This window comes from Trichosurus vulpecula, chromosome 2 (genome assembly GCF_011100635.1).
Source record: "Trichosurus vulpecula isolate mTriVul1 chromosome 2, mTriVul1.pri, whole genome shotgun sequence".
In the NCBI taxonomy this organism is placed as follows: Eukaryota; Metazoa; Chordata; class Mammalia; order Diprotodontia; family Phalangeridae; genus Trichosurus; species Trichosurus vulpecula.
This window is the reverse complement of record NC_050574.1, coordinates 451,876,181-451,902,091: the sequence shown is the minus strand read 5'-3', so window position 1 is coordinate 451,902,091 and position 25,911 is coordinate 451,876,181. Positions and strand designations below refer to the sequence as shown.

Here is a 25,911-nt window from a genome sequence, read left to right as displayed (position 1 = left end):
TGATGTCTTTTTCTGGGGTATGCTAAAGGAGGTGTCCTTAATGAAAATCATGGATTCAACACACTTAACTGAACACATAAAGAGTGAATGTGCTAAAATTGGTGGCAATGGGGAGTTATTGCATCGAGTTCACATGAATCTTGCAAAGCGCATCAACCTTTGCATCACAAATCATGGAAATCATATTGAAGATGTTATTTGTTAATATTCCAATTAAACAAAATGTGATTGAAAATTTCATTCATTTCATTTCTTGAAAATATGCATTTTTGCTTATGTGTCCAGACTTTAGGGACACCCTGTACTTTAGGTCTTACCTATTAAGTCATAGACCAGGTTGAGATTTGCATTTGTGGTGGAAGTTCTTACACTAGGAATCAATAAAAAAAACTGCTTATTCTCTTCACACAAACCTTTACCCCAAAATAATTCTATGTACCTGACCCTATCAGTGATATGTGAAATCAGAGCCCCATATGAAGGGAGATGGGTGGGGTAAGGATGGGGGTGATAAAGAGAAGAAAGAAGACATTATTATCCCTCCTCCAGGTTGTAAAAACAAATGCAGGCACAACTTCTCTGATCATTTTGCTGCAGACATTTTCCTTCCTGTGGACTGGCGCCATTTCTTCCTTCATTGTAGACACTTTCTCAGTAATATGGCATTCTAGCTGTTCTTCCTGTCTGGGAAATGTTATCCTCCAAGCTCAGATTACCTTGTGCCTTGATCATGCAGGGAACTTAGCATCAATTTTAAAACCGCTGCAAAAGAGATATCGTCCACCCACATTCTGGGAGTCGTAGGTCCAATATGTTTTCAGTTCTCTAATTCAGTTCTCTCCTCTGATGCCTGACTGAGACGGAGGTAGCCTGGAGAACTCAATGATTATTCTATTTATTACATAAGCTCTGGCAGGAACTGCCATGTTGGAATGGCTTCAAATATGAACCTGGCAGTGGGTTCTGTGAGTCTGTTGTCTAAAAATCGGCCCCAAGTTCAGAGAAGCTCAACATCAGAAGGTTGGCCTCCAGATAAAGGTTTGGTTTTTTGTTTTGTTTTGTTTTTGCCGTAGTAACTTGTTAAACCGTTTACAAAGGCATACGGTAATTTCAATATCGATACAAAGGATGTCATAGATCCGCAACATAATTCAGATGTATATTTCCAGACTTATTTAGAAGTTTAAAGGTTCTTACAACAAAGTCACAAACTACTGTAGCTTGGACAGATTTTTCTTTTAATTTTGAAGATACTATTGTCAATGCTACCTGACTTTCAACATTACAAAATCACAGACTTTTTAGTCAGAAGGGAACTCAGCAACCATCTAGCCCAACCCAACCTGGAAAGGAATCCCCATTACAGCTTGCCTAAGTGATCATCCAATTTCTGATTGAGAAGAACATGGCTTCATATACAAGCCTCTTTTTAGTTCTTTGTATATTGGAATGTTCATGTTTGTTGATGGTTATTAAATTTGTAATTAGAAAAAAAAAAGAAAAAATTTTAAAAACTCTTAAGACTTCTAGTGGAGTGCCCACTACCTGAAAAGACAACTCACTTTACTTTTTTTAAAAAATTCTCCTTTTTCTATTTATTTAAATAGCATTTTCCCCAATTACATATTAAAAAAACTTTTAGCATTCTTTTTAAATTTTTTTTTTAGTTTTAACATTCACTTTTATAAGATTTTGAGTTCCAGATTTTTATCTCCCTCCCTCTTCTCCAAGATGGCACACAATCTGCTATAGGCTGTACATGTACAATCATATTAAAGATATTCTCACAGTCATGTTGTGAAAGAAGAATCAGAACAGAAGGGGAAAACCATTAGAAAGAAAAAAAGAGAGAAAATCGTGTGCTTCGATGTGCATTCAGACTTCCCAGTCCTTTCTCTGGATGTGGATAGCATATTCCATCTTGACTCTTTTGAAATTATCTTAGATCGTTGTTGCTGAGAAGAGCTAAGTCTACCAGAGTTGGTCATCATACAGTGTTGCTGCTACTGTATACAATGTTCTCCTGGTTCTGTTCACTTCACTCAGCATCAGTTCATGTCAGGGTTTTTCTGGTCTGGGTTTTTCTGCTCCTCATTTCTTACAGGACAACAGTATTCCATTACATTCATGTACCACAACTTGTTCAGCCATTCCCCAATTGATGGGCATCCCCTCAATTTCCAGTTCTTTGCCACCACAAACAGGAATGTCTAGCATTCATGTTTACAAGGTTTTGAGCTCCAAATTTTTCTCCTTCCCTTCCCTCTTCTGAAAATGGTAGGCAGTTTGATATAGTTTATACATGCGTTGTCATGTAAAACCTATTTCCATATTCGTCACAGTTGTAGAAGATGAAACAGATCCAAAGGACATAAAACCATGAGGAAGAATAAGGTGAAAAAGACATTCTTCAATCTGCATTATAAGCCCTTTGTTCTGCTTTTCAATAGCTCTAATTATTGGAAAGTTTGTCTTTACATCAAACCTACATTTTCTATTTTTTCTCTTCTGTCTGTTATTCCTGGTCCTTCTTTTAGTGGTTACACCAAAAAAAAAATCTAATTTCTCTTCCATGTGACAACCCTTTAAATATTTGAGGACAGTTTTCATATACCCCAAGTCCTTTTATTCAAGCTAAACATAGCCTCCTCCTTCCCCAGTGCCTTCAATTGATCCTCAAATGATGTAGACTTAAGCTGAAGGCCCTTCACCACCCTGGAAGCTCTCCTCTGGACTTTTGTTGTTCAGTTGTTTCAGTCGTGTCTGATACTTCGTGACCCTATTTGGGGTTTTCTGGGCAAAGATACTGGAATGGTCTGCCATTTCTTTCTCCAGCTTATTTTACAGTTGAAGAAACTGAGGCAAATGGGATTAAGTGACTTGCCCAGGGTCACATAGCTAGTAAGTATATGAAGGCAGATTTGAACTCAGGGAGATGAGTTTTCCTGACTCCAGACCTGGCACTCTATCTACTATGCCACCTAGCTGTTCTCCTCTGGACGCTGTCTGGCTTATCAGTGTCTTTTCTAAACTCTGGTATCCAGAAGTTAGCAGCCGTCTTCAATGGCTTTTATTTGTAAAAAAACTTTAAAATTTTATACCATTATAATTTTTGTGTTTTGCAATCTCCTCTGTGTCAACTAACAAATTCTTTCCCTGGCTATAGGGGAAGTGAAAATAAATGCCCTTTTACTCCCTTTTGATATTTTTCAGGGTGTGATTTTTTTAATATTGGAGTTATTTATCTATTTGGAATTTGCTGTGGTACATGGCAATGAGATGCGCGGTATTACCGATGGATTTACATCAGCAGTAATCATAGCTAACACTTATACAGTGTTTACGATGTGCCAGACACTGTGCTAAGCACTTTAATAATGATTATTTCATCTGATCCTCCAACAACCTTGAGAGGGTGCCATGATTATCCCCATTTTACAGTTGAGGAAACTGAGGCAAACAGTGGTTAAGTGACTTCCTGAGGGTCACAGAGCTTGTAAGGGTCCTAGGCCGAATTCCAACTCAGGTCTTCCTGACTCCCGGCCTAGCACTCTATCCACTGTGCCATCTACCTACATTGCTGATTCATTCTGACTTGTACAACAGAGAACAAACAAAGTTTAAGGCTAGAATGGGGTTTGTTTGGAGTTTCCAGGTACTATGAATCAGGGCAGTGTGATGGTTTTCTTGGTGAATCCTTATTCATGTGACGCTTGTGTTCTTTCATTATCATTTTATGTAAGAATTTGGATTTGGGGGCAGTTAGGTGACCCAGTGGATACAGCACCGTCCCTGGAGTCAGGAGGATCTGAGTTCAAATGTGGCCTCAGACACTTACTATCTGTGTGACCCTGGGCAAGTCATTTAACCCTGATCACTTCAAAGAAAAAAATTTGGATTTGTTGATTTCAGACAAGGATCAAGGCAAAGAGCTTGGAAGAGAAAGGATGTTTACATAGGAAAATTACATAGGGAAATTAATAAGAGAAAAGGTTGAGAACAAAGTTGGGAGACTAGACTGCCTCATGCATTTCTTCACCACTTGTGGCTCTCAAATGTTGGCTTGTGGCCTCACATAAAATAGAAATTTATCTGTCTGACCCTTAGAGCTCTTCACGCTGCAGTTCTAGCCTTTCTTACTTTCTTTTTTCTTTCTTTTTCTTTCTTCTTTTTTTGGGTATTTTATTTTATTTTCCTTCTTTTTCATAAATTAATTTATTTTTAGTTTTCAACATTCACTGCTATAAGTTTTAAATTTTGCCTACTTCCCTACTCTCCGCCCTCCCCAAGATGACGTGCAATCTGATATAGGCTCTACATAACCATTCTTATTAAACATATTTTCACATTAGTCATGTTGTATAGAAGAATTAGAATGAATGGGAGGAACCATGAGAAAGAAAAAACAAAACAAAGCAAAAAAGAGAGACCAAATAGCATGCTTCGATCTGCTCTCAGACTCCATGATTCTTTCTCTGGATGTGGATGGCATTTTCCATCCTGAGTCTTCTGGAGTTGTTTTAGGTCCTTGCATTGCTGAGAAGAGCCAAGTCTATTAAAATCAGTCATTGCACAATGTGGCTGCCTATCTTTCTAGACATTTGTTCCAGTCATGCTGGTCTACTTGCTCTTCTTCCTATGTTGTGTTTCATCTCCTGCCTCCACGCCTCTGGATCAGGGCTTCAGAGACCAACTTCTTCTAGCAGATGTAAAGTCCTTGATGCCTGACTGGCTACATGAGCCTTGGAAGAATCTTGGAACAATATGAACCTTAATGAGACAATGTTGCCTTCCCCCTTTGCTGAGAAAAAGAAGTTCTCTCTCAAAACACACATAGTGACCTAGGGTGGGTGGAGATGCCAGATTTGAGAGAGCACAAGAGATTGGGGATAGCAGTCTTCTGCCATCATCCTTCGAAGCCGGTCATCAGTGCTTGCTTATTAGGGATCCCAGAGGCCTGGACATCAGAGAAGCCCAGTTAGAAGTACAGCTTCCCTTCGATGAATGTCCCTAAAACCCGAAGAACTTTCTGCAAAAAGTACGGCAAGCACCAGCCTCACAAAGTGACGCAGTACAAGAAGGGCAGGGAGATACGCCCAGAAGCAGAGTGACTATGGTGGTCAAACAAAACCAATTTTCTGGAAAAAGGCAAAGACCACAAAAAAGATTGTACTGAGGCTTGAATGTGTGGAACCCAATTGCAGGTCTAAGAGGATGCTTGCCACTAAGGGGTGTAAGCATTTTGAACTGGGAGGAGATAAGAGAAAGGGCCAAGCGATCCAGTTCTGAGTTTCATGGTTTTCGTCTTAATAGGAAAAAACCATTCCATTCCATTCCCTGGTTTTGTGTTTTCTGTCTCGGAAAGGAAGAGGCTTGAGTAAAACCAAGTCTCATACAATGTGAAGCTTTTCCCATGTAGGAAAAGTTCTTGAGGATGTGACTGAATGTTGTAACTTTAATTATCTACTTAATGAGAGAGAAAGCCCAGCTGGACATTTCTGGGGGGCCTGGGGGCTATGGCTAAAATAGTTACTGACAGTCTGGATTCCCAGGCAAATTAGGGAAGTTAGGGATACAAAGTAATCAAGATAGGGATAGCTAGCCCCTATTTTATAGGCTTCCAGCAAAACAAAAGTAATTAACTCATCACCTTCAGGGATTGCCGTTTTTTAAATATTAATGAAGTAATTTCCCATATCTATTTGGGTTGTTAGGATTCTTGGTGAACTCATCAATAATGATTGAATTGCCTGGTCATTAAAGGGATGGCTTATTAATTGAAAACTCATTTGTAGCTTGTTTTCAGAGTATTAATCAAGTGACTTCCCATATCTGAAGGGATGGCCGTGTATCCATTATGTTTTAGGGGTGGGTGGGAATGACAGCTGGTCAAGACTTGGAACAGTAAAGGATGGAGGTCATTGTCCCTTTATTTTACTTCGTTTTTTTGTATTACATAAACCCACATTAGGCTTTAAGCCCCCTCGAGGGCAGAATGTTTGTCTGTGTCGATCTTTGTATCTTGGCACCGTGTCTTTCACACTAAAGGTGCTTAATAAATGTTGAGTCTTCCTAAAAAAAGAGAGAGAGAGATTGGGGACAGCTGGAAGATCAGTGACTGAACAGCAACCAGGGCTCCGCTCCTTTCCTGCCAGATGGAAACCAGATAGTGTTTTAGAAGGGTGTATCCTTCCTGCACCTGGTTTTGAACATCCACCTCTGCTCCTCTCATAGGTCCCAAGGCCAAGAGATAGGCTAGATAGACTCATACTGATCTTTCTTCTCTGAGACCCTTGATACAATATGGTAAGACCTGCCTCCAATTCCTCAGCTTTCTCCCCAAAATATGTTAAATCTAAGGTTTATCTGTGCATTTAAGTTCGTTTGCATTTCTGTTTAATTAGTCCTGAATGCTAGTTCCTAATTGATATGTGTTTTGCTCTTGGGAATAGGGAGCCAGAGACCAGGATAGGAACAGGCCCAGTATCCACAGAGAAAGAGACAGAAGAATAGACTCTGTGAGAAATTGCTGGTGTTCCTTGACTGCGGGCTCTGGAGCTAAATGAAAGAGAATTGTATTGATTTTTAATATTTCATACCTCCCCCAAAACAAAGTATCAAGTCATATGAATCTAGTTCTTCCCTGCTGGCATAGTGGAGAGAGAGGGCTAGCCTCGAAGCCAGGAAGACCTGGGTGCATGTCCCATTTCTGATAGACTGTATGACCCTGGGCAAGTCACTTAAAACCTTGGTGTTCTATACAGAACCCAGGAATTATACCAGTGAAATATAGGTCTACTCCTTAACCCTGTTCTATCCTATATTTGAGCAGAGAGAGTAAGATTAGGGAAAAAAATACTTGATAAATATTTTTTTAAAAAACTTCCCCTTAGCAGGAAATTAGGCCTGAGAGACAAAATGATTTGCCCGATGTCACAGGTAGTTGCAAAATTGGGATTTGGAGCCAACTAGGTTCACTATAACATGCTTGCTGCCTTTTTTCTCTTATCCAAATCTGGCTCTTGTTCAAGGCCTACCTTGCCAGGAGGTCTTCATTCTCTCCTCTGAATCACTGTAGCATTTTCTGTCCATCCAACTCATTTTTTTTAGCACTTCATAAGAATTTATAATAAATATTTATAATTATATATATAATTTATAATAAATAAGTATTTATTAAGCATCTACTATGTGGTAAAGAGGGGGGGATAGAAAGGCAGAAATGAAACAGTTCTTGCCCTCAAAGAGCTTATATTCTTCACATACACAGTCTTCCATGTTATTTAACTACAGTATTTCAAGTGTATTTTTGTCTTGTGTCCCTAATACAAACTCCTTAAAGGCAGAGACCACAGCGTGTATTTTTTTGTGTCCTCCCTCAGTGCCTAGCACTGTGCAAAGCACACATAATTAGATAAATGTTAGACAACATTCTTCTCCTATAAAGGGAAGGATACAAAACCCATGATGTGTTTTCCTAATTAATAATAAGGACACCCTTTTGCTACAAAATAGCAAAGTAGAGTGTAGTATAGAAGGTGGAGCACCAGACTGGCAGTCTGTAGACCTGCTCTGCCGCTAAGTAACCCTGTGACTTTGGGAAGTCACAATCTCTCTAGGCCTCTGTTTCTCCATCTGTAAAATGAAGTCAAACTATGTAAAGTGTTTCGCAAACCTTAAAGCACCGTATAAATGTGATCTGTTGTCATTATTATCATTAATTATTATCATTATATGACCTTGAAAGCACCTTTCAGTTCTAATGACCGATGATTCTATTTCGTTTCTCCTTCTCCCCACCTCATTTCGCCAACTCTCTGAAAGTAACCAAGTCCGCACCCAGCAGACAGCAGGCCTTCAGTTTAGACACAAACCTTGTTTGAATTTAGTTAGACGAATTTCCTGGCATTGAAAGCATGTGATTCAGCACAGGAAGATTGTCGGCTCATTCACAAGCTCATTCAGTAGATTTCAAAGCAGTGCTTCCTCTCCGGAGCCTTCTTCCGCAGGAACATCTTTTATGGACAAATGCTTGTCCAGGCCCGAGCAGACTTAGCTGACCTGAGTTTTATTTCTTTAGACTGCAGTATATTTTGGAATGTTGCAAACAAGGATCAATAAGCTATGATTTACATCAAAGGCAGAGGGGACAAGGGAAGCTAAGAGTAATTAAGAGGCTAGATGTAAGAAGCAGCACAAAAGAAAGAGTGAGAACCACAAATGTTTTATGAAACCACATCTTAACTTGCACTAGTTTGGGGGAGTATTGCTTTTATCTTGTTACTTGACTGAGAATTCTTTCTCTTCATTCACACAGTCACCACCTTAGCTCAAGCCCTTACCTCTTCTTGCTTGGACTAGACAGGGGTAGGGAACTTGCTGCCTCAAGGCCACATGTGGCCCTCTAGGTCCTCAAGTGCAGCCCTTTGAGTGAATCCTCCCACTTGAGGACCTAGAGGGCCACATGTGGGCTAGAGACTGCAGGTTCCCCACCCCTGGGAGTAATAGCTCACTTATTGGGCCCTCCACTTCGAGCCTCTCCCCTGTCTAACCCATCTTCCATATCGCTACCAGAGTGCTATTTCTAAAGTTCGGCTCTAACCTCGTCATTCATCAACACAGAAAGGTCTAGTGTTTCCCTGTTGCCCCTTAGAATTAAACACAAACTCTCGGGCCATTTAAAGCCCCCTACAATCTGGCTCCGGTCTGCTGTTATAGATTACACGTGACTGTCCTTCACACACCCTGTGTTTCTGCCGAACTGACCTACTTACTGTTTCTCACACACGTGATTAGGCTTCCCAGCTGCATTCCTTGGCAGAGGCTGCCTTCCATTTCAGAAACATATCCTTTCTTCACCTTCACTTCTTAGAATTCTGAGCTTTCTTCAAGACTAGCTTCCAGGCGAAGCCTTTCCTGTCCTGTTCAGCTGCTACTGCCTCCCTCTCATCCAAACGGCTTTGAATTTGCTTTCTGTATCTAACACAGTGGCTGGCCAGGAACCATCCGTTGGCCAAGGCCTCTCCCTTACCTGTGATCCTGCTTTGCCAGCTGCTCCTGGTTTGCAAGGACAATTATTGAATTCCCAGCGGCAGCATTTATTCCTTGGAAATTGGAGAACACGAATTAGGGTCTGATTTATTCTGTTGCTGCTTGTCCAGACTTAAGAAAAGGATGGAAAAAAATGTTAATGACACAGATTAAATTGAAGTGTTTCCTGCAAACCTTCCCTTATCCCCACCTCTGCCCCCAGAAAACTGGTTGTTAAATATTTAGTAGAACAACCCTTTCTGGTTTCACTGTTCTGGAACCACCCAACTAGGCTCCAATTATAGCCTCCACCTCAGGCTCCTGAGGAAGAGTTTTATTTTTAGACCTACAGTAGTTACAAGAGGGATGTGGGTAAGAAAGATGGGGAGGGGGGGGTGTGGGGAGTGGTTAAGAAGTCAGCCAGAGTACAAAATATGAATCAGGTATGGTACCATCAAAAACAAATTGATTTTTTGAGCCCAAATATTTAAAGCTGGAAAAAAACTTGAGGAAGAATCTTGTCCAACCACCTCATTTTATAGATGAGAGGGGAAGAAGAATGAACTAGAGGAGGAAACTGAGGCACAGATAGTGACAGAGCCAGGATTTGAACCCATATCCCCTGACTTTAAAATCCAGTTCTCTTTCCACTGCAATGTCGACATACATGAATGAATCACACTGACTGATACTGTTTATATCATAGTTTTTACCTGAAAGACACGTGGCTGAGGGGAGACCTAAGGGTGTTGAGGACAAGGCGGGTACTCTCAGAAGAAGCAGCCCCTAATTCCCCAATGCCATTCATCATGAGTCTGGACAAGGATAGGTTAAATTAGAGTGCTCCCTTCCTGGGGCTTGTCTTGCTAAGGCTCTTATTTGCCTCAAGGATTTATCTGTGTTAGGTCTAGGGGGCAGCTGGTGCTGGGCTTGGAGTCAGGAAAACTCATCTCTATGAGTTCAAATCTGGCCTCAGATACTTACTAGCTGTATGACCTTGAGTAAATGAGCTGGACAAGGAAATGGCAAACCACTCCAGTGTCTTTGCCAAGAAAACCCCAAATGGGGTCACGAAGAGTTGGATGTGACACTCCACAACAACAAATGAGTATATAAAGAATGGTGTCTGCTTATACATTCTCTGTATGATTATAGTATGTCTCTCTGGCTTGTGGAAAATTCACTCTTTCCCCTTTCCCCGTGCCTCGGCCTTGTGCTGAGGAAAAGATCTTGTGTCCCTTAAAAGGGATCGAAGTCTCTTTCCAAATCTCTGTCCTTGCATCGGAAAACTTCCACAAACTTCACAGAAGGATGTGTGACAGGGACAGGCGTAAGGACAAAGGGCTTTTGAGAGGCTGGAGAGCCTGCTTCTGGCAGAGTTGTGATGACATGTAAATGGCAGTGCCTTGGAGAGATGTTGGGGCATGTGTAAATAGTCATTAAGTGGGTCTAACCTGCTAATCATGTGGTGAATGGCAGACTGATTGGCTGCAGGTGCCCATCATAACTAGGTGAGCTCTCAAGAGGTCTTAGTCTGCATCAGCTGCTCTATTTGGCAGCTCTCTCTTGGTTTGACTTCCCTGATTGAATTAGAGTGGGAGCTGACCACTGGCTGGGCCAAGATTGATTGAGCCCTGGGTGATCTTTACAAGCCAAGCCTTGCCTGACCTGGAAGCAGTTCAAGATATTTGAGGCAGGGAGAAGCATCATGGCCCTGTGACTCCATTGGATGGCAGCAAGGTCAGGGAGAAGACTTTTTCTCTTCTCTTCCCATTAGCCACAGAGGTCTTCTAGTAGAGCAGCTTACCTAGTAGGACCTAGTGAAACCAGCTGAGAGCAGAGAGAGACACTTAACAGACACAGAGGCAGAACCAAGCTTCAAGGACCGAGACCTCTGGCAGGGAAAGAGCCAACAAGTCCTCAACGTAGAGAGTTGAGATGCAGAGAGGAGTAGATGTATGGAACCCACATAAGCAACCTGCCCAGAAGAGGTGCTGGTCCAAGCGGCTGTAGAACGAGGATACCACTCAAAGAGAGAAAATATTGGGATCTCGCAGTACTGGAAAAATGAGTTTTCTTGTTTATTTGTGTTCTTTTACGTTTGTGTCTCACTGCTGGTGGACTTTGTACTCTTACGAATGGATTCTGTGTGTATTTGTGGGAAAGTGCACCCCAGGTTTATGGTGGGGTGTCGTCCTCGCTATGTCATCTTAGTAAATGCTTTTGTTTCAAGTTAATTCTGACTGACTGTTAAAGATAAAGTGAGATTTGTGAGACATGGTTTTAGGAGTATAAACCACAGAGTGTCTTTAGATCTAGGAATATCAGCTGCCCTTTGGGAGTAATAGCCCCTGGGAACTCATGAGTGCTGAATTGGGAAGGTAGCCAGCTCCCATAGGTCATGCCACCCTCTCAGCTGGGGTACAGGTAGCCCCCGGAGGTTATGTTTGTAATCCTGCACAGGGACACACAGGATAATTCAAGGGGGAACCTGATCATGAGGCAAACAACATAAATGAACACTAGCTGCCTCTGCCTAGCAGTCAGGAGGGTCAGGCCTCTATCTCTCCTTCTGACTCTTTCTTCCCTAATGGGGTAGAAGGAAGAGTGGGTCCAATAACGAGCATCCCATCGGTTCCACTTACCACGATCTTGTTAAATCGCCTCCTGATAGAGTCCAGAAGGAAGGGAACAGGGGATTAGACATATAAAAATCATTGCTCAACCCTGCCAGCTTCATTTTCACTTGCATGGCTCATGAGAGAAGAACAATCCCTTCTGGCTTCTTTCTCCCACAAATCTCGAGGCCAAGTTCAAAAAGAAGTTAGCAAACTCTTGAATTCTTGGCATTATCAGCATCGTTGAGTCTTAGCGCTTTTGGAAGCTACTGCAATGCTTTCCAGGGAGTAACCTAAGCTTATGTTCACAAATACATCTATTTCATTTCTACTTTGGAAAGAAAGCAAGTTCCTCGAGGGAAATTACCATTTACTTGAGGTTTGCATGTTACTGTTTATTTATTTATTATTTTGTTTTTCAACTCTTAAAATGTCACGAACTGCCTATGGTGCTGAAGACTTTAACATGAAAGGGTTTTTTTTTTAGTTTTGAGGGGTTTTTGCAATGAGTTATCTACACACAAAAGAGGAACATAGCATGGAAGCACTTCACAAACAGTATCGTGTTTTATCCTTAGGACAACCTGCAAAGTAGGTGCTATTATAATGGCCATTTTATGGATGGGGAAACTGAGTCAAACAGCAGTTTAAGTAACTTGCACAGGATTACACAGTTAGTAAATGTCAGGGGCTGGATTTGAACTCTAGGTCTGCCTAGCTGGAATGGTCAGGAAGACCACTCAAATCCAGCCTCACACACTTCCTAACTTGTTGACCCTGGGCAAGTCACTTCACCTTTAGGATTTTCTATATCCCCGTCTTTAAAATGAAGACCATAACTTCTGAAGTGCCTGTTTCACGGGGTTATTGTAAGACTTAAGTTAGATAATATATGTAAAAGTGCTTTTTGCAAGCTCTGAAGTTATTATATTAATGTCACTTGTTATTTAAAATTTCTAGTGCTCAACTTTAAGAAATGGGAATTTCCTACCAATTTCCTCACCCTTTTTAGTAGCTGCTGAGGCAGTAGCCTGGGAGAAAGAGGAGAAACATCAGGGATGCTTGTGAGCCAGGATGAAGCAAGAGGAATTCGCTAACTCAGTGTGTAGTCCCAAGGAAGTCTACGTTAAGGGACTGATTCTCAGGCAGAGTCTTTCTAGCTTCCTTTGCTACGTGGAGAGTGGGGGAGAAAAGGAAACCCTACTAAAGCCGGTGCTACACTCCCTTCACAGCTGATATTATCTGCCCTTGGCTCAGGCTGCCAGCTTCGGCAAGGAAAACAAGCAAAACCAGACTATTCATCATTAAAAAAAAAAAATTAAAGGTAATGAGGCCTTTCATCTGATGATTGCAGCAATGCCAGGCAACGTATGGCATAATACTATTTGATTGTAAGGGGCACATGTTTGATCCAGGACCTGTTGGTAGTCAGCCAATACACATCTTTTTTTTTTTTGAGTGGGGAAGGCAGGACATTTAGGGTTAAGTGAATTGCCCAAGGTCACACAGCTAATAAGTACGTCGAGTGTCCAAGACCAGATTTGAACTCAGGTCCTCCAGACTCCAGGGCCGGTGCCCTACTCACTGCACCACCCAGCTGCCCCAGCCAATACATATTTATAAAGTGCCTACTATGTGCCAAGCATTTTGCTAAGGGCTGGGATTTAAAAGAAAGGTAAAAAGACACAAAGGAGGTGCTCGCATGCAAATCATGACGTACAAACAAGCCATCAATAGGAGATGATCAACAGAGGGAAGGCGCTGGAATTAAGAGGGGTTGGGAAAGGAATTTGAGCTGGGGCTTGAGGGAAGCCAGGAAGCAGAGAGGAGGAGGGAGAGAACATTGCAGGCTTGGGGGACAGCCTAGCCAGGGAAAATGCTGGATGTGAGGAGGTAGAGTGGGTTGAGTATCTAGTTGGAGGAGCAGCAAGGGCCTGGTCTTCCTGGATCACAGAGCGTGTGTGTGTGTGTTCGAGGGATGTAAGGAGTAAGACTGTAAAGTTCTGTGAGGAGGAAAGAGGGAAGACTATGAAGGGTTTTGAACGCCAGGCAGTGACATGATCAGACCTGCACTTTAGGAAAATCACTGACAGCTGAGTGGAGTGGGGAGAGACTTGTGGCAGGCAGGCCAGCCAGTAGGTTATTGTGACAATCCAGGCATGAGGTGATGAGGGAGGGCCTGCACCAGGGTGACAGCAGCGTCAGAGGAGAGAAGGGGACATATGGGGAGAGATTTTATAAGGTAAAATCAACAAGCCTTGGCCATAGTTTAGCCCAATTACAAACGAGGAGCACCTTGTTAAGTGTGACTCATTTTAGACGTTCAAGTAATTACATAATTGCAGTGGGCCTAGAACAGTTTTGGTTTCTATCACATTTTATTTCTTCTGCCTTTCTACCGAAGGGAATTTGAAGATGGGAGAAAATAAGTCCCTGATCTTTCTTCACAAGGGAAAAATTCATTCCATGGAAGAAGAGAGGCATGAAGTCAGAACTTGCAAAGATCACAGCTTGAGAATTGTTTTTTTGAAGTGATCTAGTTAATTTTGTTTCAGCATGTTCCAGAGTGAAATTGGCTCTCCAGTGACTGGACTGCCATTCTGATAAGTACAAGCTATATAAATTCTGTGCAATATTAAATTTCGTGGAAAACTTCTTGAGAGGTTCCCCCCCACCCAAGTTATTTATAACACCACATGCCAGATTCACTTTGCTATATGGGATATTTCGTTCATTTGCTAACACATCAGATTAGGACTTTAGTATCTCTAAGGGGAAAAGGGAATCTTAACAATTTGAGAAGCAGATATGCTGATTCCTAAATAAGGAAACAAACCGTCGTGTTATTTCAGATGACGAAACAATAAAAAGCAGAATGGAAGGAGGCTCACCCTCCCTAAGGACTTTCCTTTGTGGCTTAAGTGTTTTGATCTAAGCAAACTCAAGGCTGCATGAGTCAGGTCTCATTGTACAAGGCCATGGTCCCTCTTCAGTGGGAAACCAAAACAAACTGATTCATAATGAAGTTTTTCAAATGTTACACAAAGAGAAGTAATAATACGGACTGTGAGAACTCAAGTGAAACCCAAATCTCAGCTCATAAAGGAATTGCTCATGGGAACAATGGACAATGATTCTGACATTAAAATAATTTATTCTCAGCTCAAAAGACTGATCAGATTAGACAGCTGTAGTCAAATGGAAAGAACCTCTCAGGTGAATGAGAATCCGTGAGGATTCATGTAGGCAGCAATTGGTGACTTTGAATCAGGAGGCCCGAGTCTGAACTCAGGCACTGATAACAGCTAGCTGGTCATCTGGCTGTTCTTCCCACCTGAGATGCTGTCCATTTCCACAACTTTACACAGGCTCTTCTCTATGGCTGAATGCCTCTCTCTTCACTTCTGCCTCCAAAAATTCCAAACTTCAAAACTCCGTTCAAGAATCCTCTCCTATATGAAGGATTCCCTGATCTCCCCAAATGGTAGTACCCCCCCCCCCATTAAACGATCTTATGTTTACTTTGTATATATTTACGCATAAATTAAATTTAATCTGAAAGAATTTTGTATCTTCCTATTAGACCATGGATTTAGACAAACATCTCATGCTATGTTCCACAATAAATTCCAAATGATTATACAACCTAAAGAAGAAAGAAGAGGAGGAAGGGGATAGAAGTGGAGAAGGAAGAGAAGGAGGAGGAAAGGAGAAGGAAGAGAAAGAGGAGAAGGAGAAGAAGAAAAAGAAAAAGAAGAGGAAGAAGAGGAAAAGGAAAAAGAAGAGGAAGGGGAAGAAGAAGAAGAGGAAGAGGAGGAAGAGGAAGACGAAGAAGAAGAGGAAGAAAAAGGAGGAGGAAGAAGAAGAAGGAGGAGGAGATTTGGCAGAGTTCCCAGTGGTATGAGATACATCTTATACAGGATATTTTTCTCAAATCTTACCTTCTGCAGGTCTTTCTGGGGCCCCCTAACTGCTACTCTCCTCTCCTTCTGAGATTACCTCCCACCTCTTCTGTATTTGTTGTTGTTGTTGAATCATTTTAGTTGTGTCCAACTTTGTGACTCCATTTGGACTTTTCTTAGCAAAGATATTGGAGTGGTTTGCCATTTCTTTATCAGCTCATTTTGCAGATGGGGAAACTGAGACAAACAGGGTTAAGTGACTTGCCCAGGGTCACACAGCTAATAAGAGTCTGAGGTCGGATTTGAACTCAGGAAGATGAGTCTTTCTGACTCCAGGCTCGGCACTCTACCCACTGTGCCACCTAGCTGCCTTACTAAAATTTATACATATGTGCATATATACATGTATGTATATGCACACATACATTGCCTTGCCTGATAGAATATAACCTCCTCAAGGGCAGGTCTCATTTTTTTGGCTTTGTTATCTCCAGAGCATGATTAGTTGGTTGTGTCATCTGGTAGCGCTAAGACTTAGAAAGGCAATGGGAAGCGAGCCAGAAATTGGGCCCCAAAAGCCTTATGCCCCAAAGCCTTGAGGAATGTATTGATAGAATTCTCTGGTAAATGCTCCTTCTACTCACCAAGTCATCGAGAACAAGAATAACTCAACTGTCACACACACTCCTTTCCCATAGACTTCTCACAGACAGCCAAGGAAATGAGGTAAATGAAGCAAGATTCAGGGGACTATTCTCCAAACCCTTACAACTAAGGTATTTGTGGAGGTTTTCAAATATTTAGGATTATAGGACCTATTTATTTAGTTATTAAAAATATTTGAAAGAAGTCTTACTGATGTGTTTATGTCACAGCTATTTCTCAAAACATCTCCTTTCTCTCTGTTCCCTTCCCCATTTCAGACCTTCCTTGTAACAAAAAAACAAACAAAAAAAAACGGTTAGGCAAAAATACCCAATATAGTGATGTCATCTGACAATGTACACAACATTCTACCCCAGAAGTCCCCTACCTCTCTGCCAAGAGGATTGGGATCATAGATCTAGAGCTGGAGGGAAGTGTATTTCATTGCCTTTTTTTTTAGGACCGTGATTGATTTTCTCAAGAATTTGTCTTCCTTCTATCAGGATGATAGGATTCACAGCTAGAAGGAAGCTTAGAGGTTTTCTATTCCTGTCCTCTCATTATACAGTTAAGGAACCCATAAAACCAGAAGAGTGACCTGCAGACTTTAAACTAGTCAGTTAGCAAAGCCAGGATTAGAATCCAATTATGATGACTTGGAATCTAGAACTTGAGCTAGATGCTACAAAATCTAATTTGGAAAAGAATGTTTTCAGTTTTGAAGGCAAATGTAACTTCAAAGGAATGATACTGCATACTGTTTAAGAAAGGAAATGATGTTGAAAAATTCAGTAATTCAATCCTACAGACGTTTATTAAACACTTACTCTCTCTCTCTCTCTCTCTCTCTCTCTCTCCATATATATATATATATATATAGAATTGTACTAGGGCTATAAAGTTTAAAAGAATGACATAATCTCTACCATTAAGGAGTTTATATTCTTCTCTTAATATTCTGGTTGTGGGGCAGATCTCCATAGTGTCCAATATGAATGTCTATTTTCCCTTTTAAGTTAATAATGACTTAGATGATTAATAAAACCCCAGAGTTGGATGGGAGCCAAAAGGTGTCAGTACACAATTCCTAAATAATTTTTATTGCTTTTATTATTATTCTAGCACTTAGCGCAGTGCCTGGCACATAGTAGGTACTTAATAGTTGCTTGTTGGCTTGATTAAGCGAGATAGACTTTCTAAATTGTAAGAAGGCAGGCAAAATTATTAATTAAATGTTCAATGTTTTTTGTAGTTAGCATACCAATTTTGGGCTGAATTTATGATAAAGCAAAATGTATTTTTATATATGTTGTTTATATGCTTTATAGCACACTGGGGAGTCACATAAAATCCTGGCATACAGCATACCTACGCCTCTTTTATTTGCTATTTTAAATAACACGGAGGGGTACACATGGTTTAGTTTTGCCCTTAAGATTACTTTGCTGGTCGTTGCTATGATTTCCTGTTGTTGTTGCTGCTGAATTCTGGGTTAGATGTGGTCCTCAATTGTAACACTGCTGCTTTAAGTAAATATGGTTCACTTTATGTGTTTTCCAGAGACGTAGTGAGTTGGAAAGTAGTGTTGGCTTGATATAATATTAGCCCTGAAGCTGAGCTCATTCCCAGAGCTAAGGGGCAGCAAACCCATCACTAGCTGCCTCTTTTCAGTGACTCCTTTGCTACCCTTCTGACTGGTGATCCCATGGGATCAAAGCAAGGAGGGAAAGTGGGTGCTCCTTACTCATGTTCTACACTTCCTGTCCTTTGAAAACATCGTGACGCTGGCCTTCCCTCCCTAGTATGTGTCACTAGCTAAGGTGCTGCTGTTGCAACTGGGTTAAACCTAACGAATTGAATGGATTTCTAGCACCTTTGGGGGTTCTTTTTGTAACCACTCAGTTTTTCCTTTGGAAGAACAGCTGTTCTCTTTGTGATTGGTGGCCTATACTCCGTTGACCAATCTGTTATAGACTTACGATGTACACATGGCCACTCCTTTATTAACGTCATGAGAAAAGACTTGAGATGTAGAAATAGTGCATTTGTCTAGGCTTTCTCTTCAATTTGCACATACTGAGGAGCCCACTTTTACGCTTTCCCCTTCTGAATAATTTTTTCATTTTTTAAAAAGAAGTTAAAATATGAATTGTATTTCATTGGGCAGGAATATTAGACATGATGTTTGATTTAATGTTAATCAGCCAACATTCATTAAGGACCCTATTAGCAGCGCTGTAGTAGACGTGCATTGAAGAAATGAGAGAGAGACCGAGAGATTTGGTTCCTATTCTCATGGAGCTTAAAGTTTAATTAGAAAAAAAGTTTAATTAGTAAGAAAAAGCAAAACAAAATGCATTTTAAAAAGCAATACCATATTCCCAAATGCAACACAATGTACAAATTAGCTAGATGTGATGAACCTAAGTTTGGACATTCAACAATTCTAAAGAAACACCTGAGAGCAAATATTTAAAATATGAACTTAATGTACCTGAGAGAAGAGTAATTATTTTAATTTCTGGCTGTTTATTAGACCTCTTCCTCTCACACTCATTCCATCTCCTTGCAGTCACAGAAACCTGGGTCTCCTTTGAAGATAACTGCACTCTTGGCCACTCTCCAACACCACATGTGCCTTCTATACTTTCTGCCCCACTGCGCCAGAGGCGGGGATAAATATGCTTTTTGCACCTCATTGCCACTTCCGGTTCTACTCCTCTTCCCCTTTACTTCAATTAGTGACCTCTCTTTGCCACCCTGCTTCTGTAGTCCCTTCCCCTCTCCCCCTGCCCCATCTCTGACCTGGAACCTCAAGATCGCATCCTGGGATTCTGGGTTTCTCATTGGTGAGCATTCACCATACATGGCTTGGAGCCATTAGAGTATTGTCCAGGCATCTTCATGCCATGGTGCCCTGAATATCTTTTCCTCCTACTCCCATTCCTTACTTTTCTTCTCTAGCTCTGAGAACAGTCATCAAATCGACACCACCAAAACACTCCTCCTTGGCCACCGCTGCCCTACATATAGTTTCTTTCCTTATTAGAATATGAACATTTTGAAGATGGCAGAGTAGAGGAAGTTTTACAGCTGATCACTCCCAACATACCTCCCCAAACAACTTTAAAATAATTCTTCAAATTGAATTCTGGAGCAGTAGAGCCAACAAAAGATTGGGGTGAGACATTTTTCCAACCTAAGATAACCTAAGAAGTCAGAAGGAAAGGTCTGTGACACTCAACTGGGGGCTGGCCCAGATCACACATTGGGGGCAACACCAGCTATGGACCTTGGAGGCAGTTGTGACAGTGGCAGCAGGAGTTTGGGGAGCTTTCAGTCCAAAAATAGTTAAAAGGATTGGACAACTGGTCAGAAAGAGATTACAGACACCCCAGTGCTAGCCCTGGGTGCTGGACTAGGCATTGTTTGGCAACTCCACTGCCCATACCCACTTCTGGGTCATGGTTACAGGGAGGAGAGGAACACTTGTGATCACAAGGGACAAAGGTCCTTCTTGGGTTGAGACCAGACCACACACCAGAAGAGCAGTAACCATACCTCTCCCAGATCACACCATCTTAGAAGCACTGAAAACCTCAAAACCCCCAGAACTAGCTTTGAAAACAGTAATGTAAAAATTTTTGAAGATTGGGACAATGCCCCCCTACCCCAGGTGAGCAGAACCCAACTTTGAGATGAAGTTCAAAGTCAAGAAATAGGCTTAAAAAATTAGTAAACAGTAACAACAATAAAAAGAACCTGGCTATAAAAGCTATTGTGGTGATGAGAAAGACCAAAAGAGAAACTCAGAAGACAATGAAGTTAAAACAGGCATTAGCAAAGCCTCAAAGAAAAATGCAAATTGGAATAAATCCAACAAGAATTCTGGGAGAGATAAAGAAAGAGCAAAAAAAATTTTTTTAATCTAATAAGAAGGGTAGAGGAAAAATTGGGAAAAGAAATGATAATGTTTTGTAATAGTAATTAAGGTGGGACTTTTTGTTGTTCTCTTAAGATTCTGGCCTTTGTTTGAATGGGACAGATAAAGTGGGATTTTGCCTTGCAGTATTCCTCAGCATTAAGACAATCAGAGAGTCATTGAATTGTATGTGATGTGATACCAGGGTTGGGGAACTTTCCCACATCCAGCCTGGGTGAGGTCAGAGCCCTCAGGGCTCTGAACAGGATATAATTGAGGAGAGTCTGGCCTTTGACTTTTGGGGCACACTCATGGAAAGAGTGTTGAGACTCTGGGCAAGCTGCACCTGCCCCCCAGCTTCACAACCCAGACAGATATGATGTTGATGCTTCTCTGGTAACTATATATTGTGATTTGAATCAGACAAGGTCTGTCTGTTGATGTTTGTAATTTCTGTTTGTATTTGCCTTGAAGTTCAGGGGGCTGATATTTTCCCCCTGAACTGTGAATGATATTTGTATGTTTGATTAAACAGATTGTTAATCCCTCAAAGAACCTATGTTGATAGCTTTCTGCGTGCTGGTTGTTGGTGGGTCTTACACCCCTACAGCAACTGCTAACAGATTGTTGCTACATGTTTCAAGAAAATTATGAAAAGACAATTAACAGTTTGATAAAAAGAGGCACCAAAAATACTTAAGAAAATAACACCTTAAAAAGCCAAATGGAAAAAGAGGTACAAAAGCTCACTGATGAAAATAACTTCTTAAAAATTAGAATTGAATAAGTAGAAACTAATGACTCCATGAGACATCAAGAAAGAATAGAACAAAGTCAAAGAATGAAAAGATAGGAGAAATGTGAAATATCTCATTGGAAAAGTAACTGACCTAGAAAACAGATAATTTAAGAAGTTTTGGACTACCTTAAAGCTATGATTTAAAAAAAAAAAGAACCTAGACATCATATTTCAGAAATTATAAAGGAAAACTGCCCTGATACCTTAGAACCATAGGATAAAATAGAAATTGATACAAAACACACACACACAAATCCATTGATCACCTCCTAAAAGAGATCCCAAAATGAGTACTCCCAGGAATATTCCAGACAAATTCCAGAGCTCCTGGGTCAAAGAGTAAATAATACAAGCAACCACAAAGAAATTGTTCAAATACTAGAGAGCCACATTTAGGCTCACACAAGATTTGACAGCTACCACATTAAAGAAACAGAGGGCTGGGAATATGATATTCTGTAAGGCAAAGGAGCTATGATTACAATCACGGATAATCTACCTAGCAAAATTGAGTATAATCCTCCAGTGGGGAAAATGGATATTTAATGAAATAGAGGACTTTCAACCATTCCTGATGAAAATACCAGAAATGCATAGAAAATTTGACTTTCAAATACAAGACTTAAGAGAAGCATAAAAAGAATTTATCAGCTATCCATGAGTTAGCAGGATCACCAGAGTTTGAGAATCTTTTTCACCTGACCAAGTGTTCTCCTCCACTAAATGAGCCCTGGGAATTATTTAGTGGTTGGACTAGCATCTGTAGTCATTCAATCTGGATATACCCAATCTGTATAAATGGAAAAGAAAAAACTTGAGATGTTTATGATGACCATTGCCACACTGTGCAAATGTCAACACATAAACTTCATTCTATTTTTTTAAAATACTCAAAGTTTTCTTTTACCTTTGAAATCTCCTTGCCCTTAAAAGTTGATTTTCAAGTATGATTAACAGACAATACCAAAAATGAAAACAAACAACTGTGGTATCTGGCACTTAAATCCTGTGCTTTCTTCCCCCTTCCAGTCCCCTACCTGCACTTTAATATTCCTATCTTTCAGGAGAGGAACAGCTCTTTGTTGTTTCTTATGTGAAACTGCCAATAAAGCAAGTTAAAATAAATTTTACAGATCTGACAGCATTTCAAAAAAGATTACACCTGCTCCTGTCTTCTTTTGTTGATAGTCTGCAATTTCACTGCTATATTGTCCTCATTTCTAAATGAACTCCCTGGAATTCCTTTGGATAGATTGACCTAGAAGATACAGTTCAGTTTTAGACTCATTCCAGGACATCCTTCCTCTCTTTTCCCCTCCATGTCAACCCGTACCCTGCAGATCGCCAAAAAGACCACCATCATCAGATCATAAGACTGAGTCAGCTGAAATGGCACTTCCTTAAGAATAGATAGATATTCCTCAGCCATAGTGTTAGTTTCTTTGGGAATGGTAGCCATTCAAGCCAAATAAAACTGACCCCATTTTGAAATTATTTAAAAGGAAAAATGACCAGTCCTCTCTTGTTAGAAGAGCTAATCAAGCAAACAGAGAGCCCGGCTACCCTCATACCTAGAAACTATAGCTGATCAAAACAGATGCTGAGCCAGGTGTTTCTCCTCTAAACAGAGTCAAGGTTTAAATTTCATTAGAACCAGTGCCAAGAACAACTGAGAGATTTTACTGCACAAGCAAAATTGTCTGAAAGAGGCACTGTATGACATACAGGAAAGCTTAAGGCTGTCTTTCCTTTTCTTTGAAGTTACAAGTTTTATTTGTTCATTTATATACTTCAGGGATACTGGAAGAAATTGGAGCAAGAATGCATTGTTTTATGAAGTCTATAGTGGAATTCTGTTCGCACCTAAAGGAGGGGAAGATAATTTTTAAATACTTAATGATTGCAGTTTTTTAAAGATTCTACTTATTAAAAATAAGATAAATTGCAGATGATGCATGATATTAATCACCCACAATGCTCTCTCTATTCATGTTCAAATGGCTCTGTTCTTTACCAAATATTGTATAAAATTTCTTTGACGTCTGTGAAATGAAATACTATTAAGCTTTTTTTTAAAGTTGTTTTTTCACCTTTGAAATAAAAAAAATACGCACATATATAAAGAGAGAGAATATTAAAAAAAAAAAGAAATATATAAGCCCCTTGATGTCAGGGATTGTTTTGCTTGATTGTATTTCTATCCCAAGCACTTATCAAAGTGCCTTGACACCTAACAAGTGCTTTGCATTCATTAATCAATTTGTGTAACATAACTGCTTAGAATTATTTTAAGTAGGTTAAACATGACCCCTATGGGGGGCAGGGGGAACCTGAGGCATTGAGACCATATATGGCCCTCTAGGTCCTCAAGTACGGCCCTTTGATTGAATCCAAACTTCACAGAGCAAATTCCCTTAATAAAAGGATTTGTTCTGTAAAACTTGGACTCAGTCAAAAGGCTGCATGCAAAGACCTAGAAGGCCACATGTGGCCTCAAGGCCATAGGTTCCCCACCCCAGCCTAAATTTTGTTTACATTGTCTTATCAAACCCTTTTTCAAGCATTATACAAAAGAAAAATTTATTATGGATTCCAAATATTAATGAGGTTTATTATAGCATAAATAATTCAAATTAGAACCCTTAGGTGTGTTAATATTGATTTTTCAGATCCCAATTATACAATTACAGAGAGTCTTATAGGAATTAGCCCTTGTTTTGCAATATACTGGTATTGAATGAATGAGCAAATACATTTATTAAACACTATATGTGAAGCACTGTGCTAAGCTTGGATATACAGGTACAAAAGTAAGATAGGCCCTCCCTGTTCACCACACGTATGGAAGGTTTCAGCTGCACATGAGAAAGAAAGGTCCCATAGTTTTGAGCAGAGGCATTAAAAATGCTGATATATGCTGCCCACAACCCATCCCCAGTGCAGCCTGAACCAGAGTAAAAGATAATTGGGAATTGTTTAACAATATGAATAAAAATACAATAGGACATAGAAAATGCTTGTATGTGGTTCTCTAGGTCAACGTGGCCCCCCACAACATGGTTCAGTGGCAGTTGGTTTCTATGAGTGTGACACCACAGGCCTTGCAGGATGTAGTAGCAAAGCAGATGTTAATGCCTTTGTTAAATCTTTGTTAAAATCATTTCCACTGATTAAAATGTAACAATTTCTTTATTAAGTGGTCCCATATTGTTTCATTAATTCATCAGTCACTAAAAATCTCTACTTTAGAAAAAAATAAAGAATTCTATAAAAATTTGAACATTCAATTCTTCACACAGATCCCAAATCAATGAGACATTTTACTTTTTTTTTAGGCAGTGTTTTCCCCAGACTACAGAAATGTCAAGTTCCTTTGTTTAGCACAAACTAAGCAATTGTTTTTGTCCCTAATCCTCACAGCAGATTTTTCTTCCTTCCCTCCAGTTCCTAGAGGAAAGCTGCTGGAGAAGCTTCTTAGTTTGAACTTTGCTCAAAAGTGATGTACTTCTGAAAGCATTCATTTGTCCTACCCAGACAGCAGCTGGCTCATTTTAGATGGCTCTTTTAGCCTGAATTCTCAGAATGCTAAAGATATGACATCTACACATTTTTTGTCGACCACAATTACTGATTTTTAAACAATGAAGAAAGAAAGTGGGTCGCTGGAAGAGCAGAAGTGACAATGAAACTTTCATGGGAGAAAACTGACTGACTGAGTGATGTCCTCAGGTGTGCCACCTGGAAGGAGTCGGTCAGTGTGCCCTATTGCACCCCCAGACATTGCCCACAGTTCTATATTATTCTTTGCTGTATGGATTTTGAAGTGAGTGACTTTGGTAGAGATTTCAACGTAGAAATAAATTACCTTCTCTAATTATAGAAGACTTAGAGGGGTATTTGCCTGAGTCAACCAGTCATCATTAAAATTTTCTTTTTCACCAGGGAGTTGTCAGTTGGTTTGGGTCCAGATATTCAGTCCTTTGTTTTTGACTTCACCCACTTATTCCCAGAAAACCAAGAAAGATTAAGGATGAGGCTTCTATCTGATAAAATGTTAGGTCAGAACTCTTTGTTCGGTCAGAACTCACTCTTCGTTCTTTCCTGGTACATGATTAATGAGGCTGTCACAGGCATCTAAAAACCTGACAGTGACCAAAAATTCAATAGTATGACCTTCCTCTGTTGTGTGGCCTGTTTTTTCTCTGCAAGGAGAATCTCTGTATAGGCCTAAAAGTAGAGAAAGCCAAGACAATGATAGTAAATAGGATTTGATTTCTCCGCTTGACGTTGTTTGCCACTGGGAATGAAAAGGGTGATAAAATAGTTTGGTCAAACCAATTTTTAGATTGAGATTGGGGAGAAAAGGAGTGCTAACAATTTAGGCAAGTATACTTGCTGAGGGGTGAGGGTGGGGAAGAATAGAAGGTACCGAAATCTTTTAACCAATGTTAACCTCACTGAGTTTGTTCTAAGACAAATGAAATTAGGTTGTGTCCATGTTTTTAATTTCTCTCAAGCTGGCACCACACATGCATTGCGTGGGAGTTGCAGTCCAGAATTTTTCTAAATTTGGGGGTTGGTTGGAGTAGATAGTTTACGTATCCTTCAAAGAGGAGGTGTTCCCAAGGGGTGCCAATCAACTCCGATTGGTCAACACACTGGGAGGTGCGCCATATTAAAATGAGGGTCTTGGGGTACCCAGTTTAGGTCACTTAATCTTGGTCAAAGAGACATCAATTTCCCTATCACCCCTCTTGACTATAGGGAGGAATCAACGTTTTCCCAGACCTGTTTTCACAACACAATGAGCAGGAATAGACCCATTAGATGACATCTTAATCTCCTTCTGAAGAAGAAACTGAACTTTAGAAGAAAGTGGGTTGGGGGGGTGGGAGAAGCTCTGTGTCTCCAAGATAGTGATTTTCACATCATTAACACTTCCCCTGGTTCTCCCTCTCAAACACCAGTCTACCAATTTGGTCTCAAATTTACTCT

The 25,911-nt window shown here is 40.4% G+C and overlaps 1 pseudogene; it reads left to right on the top strand.

Annotated features, from left to right (window-relative positions):
• Positions 1-5,000: 5,000 nt before the first annotated feature.
• On the top strand, positions 5,001-5,289 carry LOC118840380 (annotated as a pseudogene).
• Positions 5,290-25,911: the final 20,622 nt, after the last annotated feature.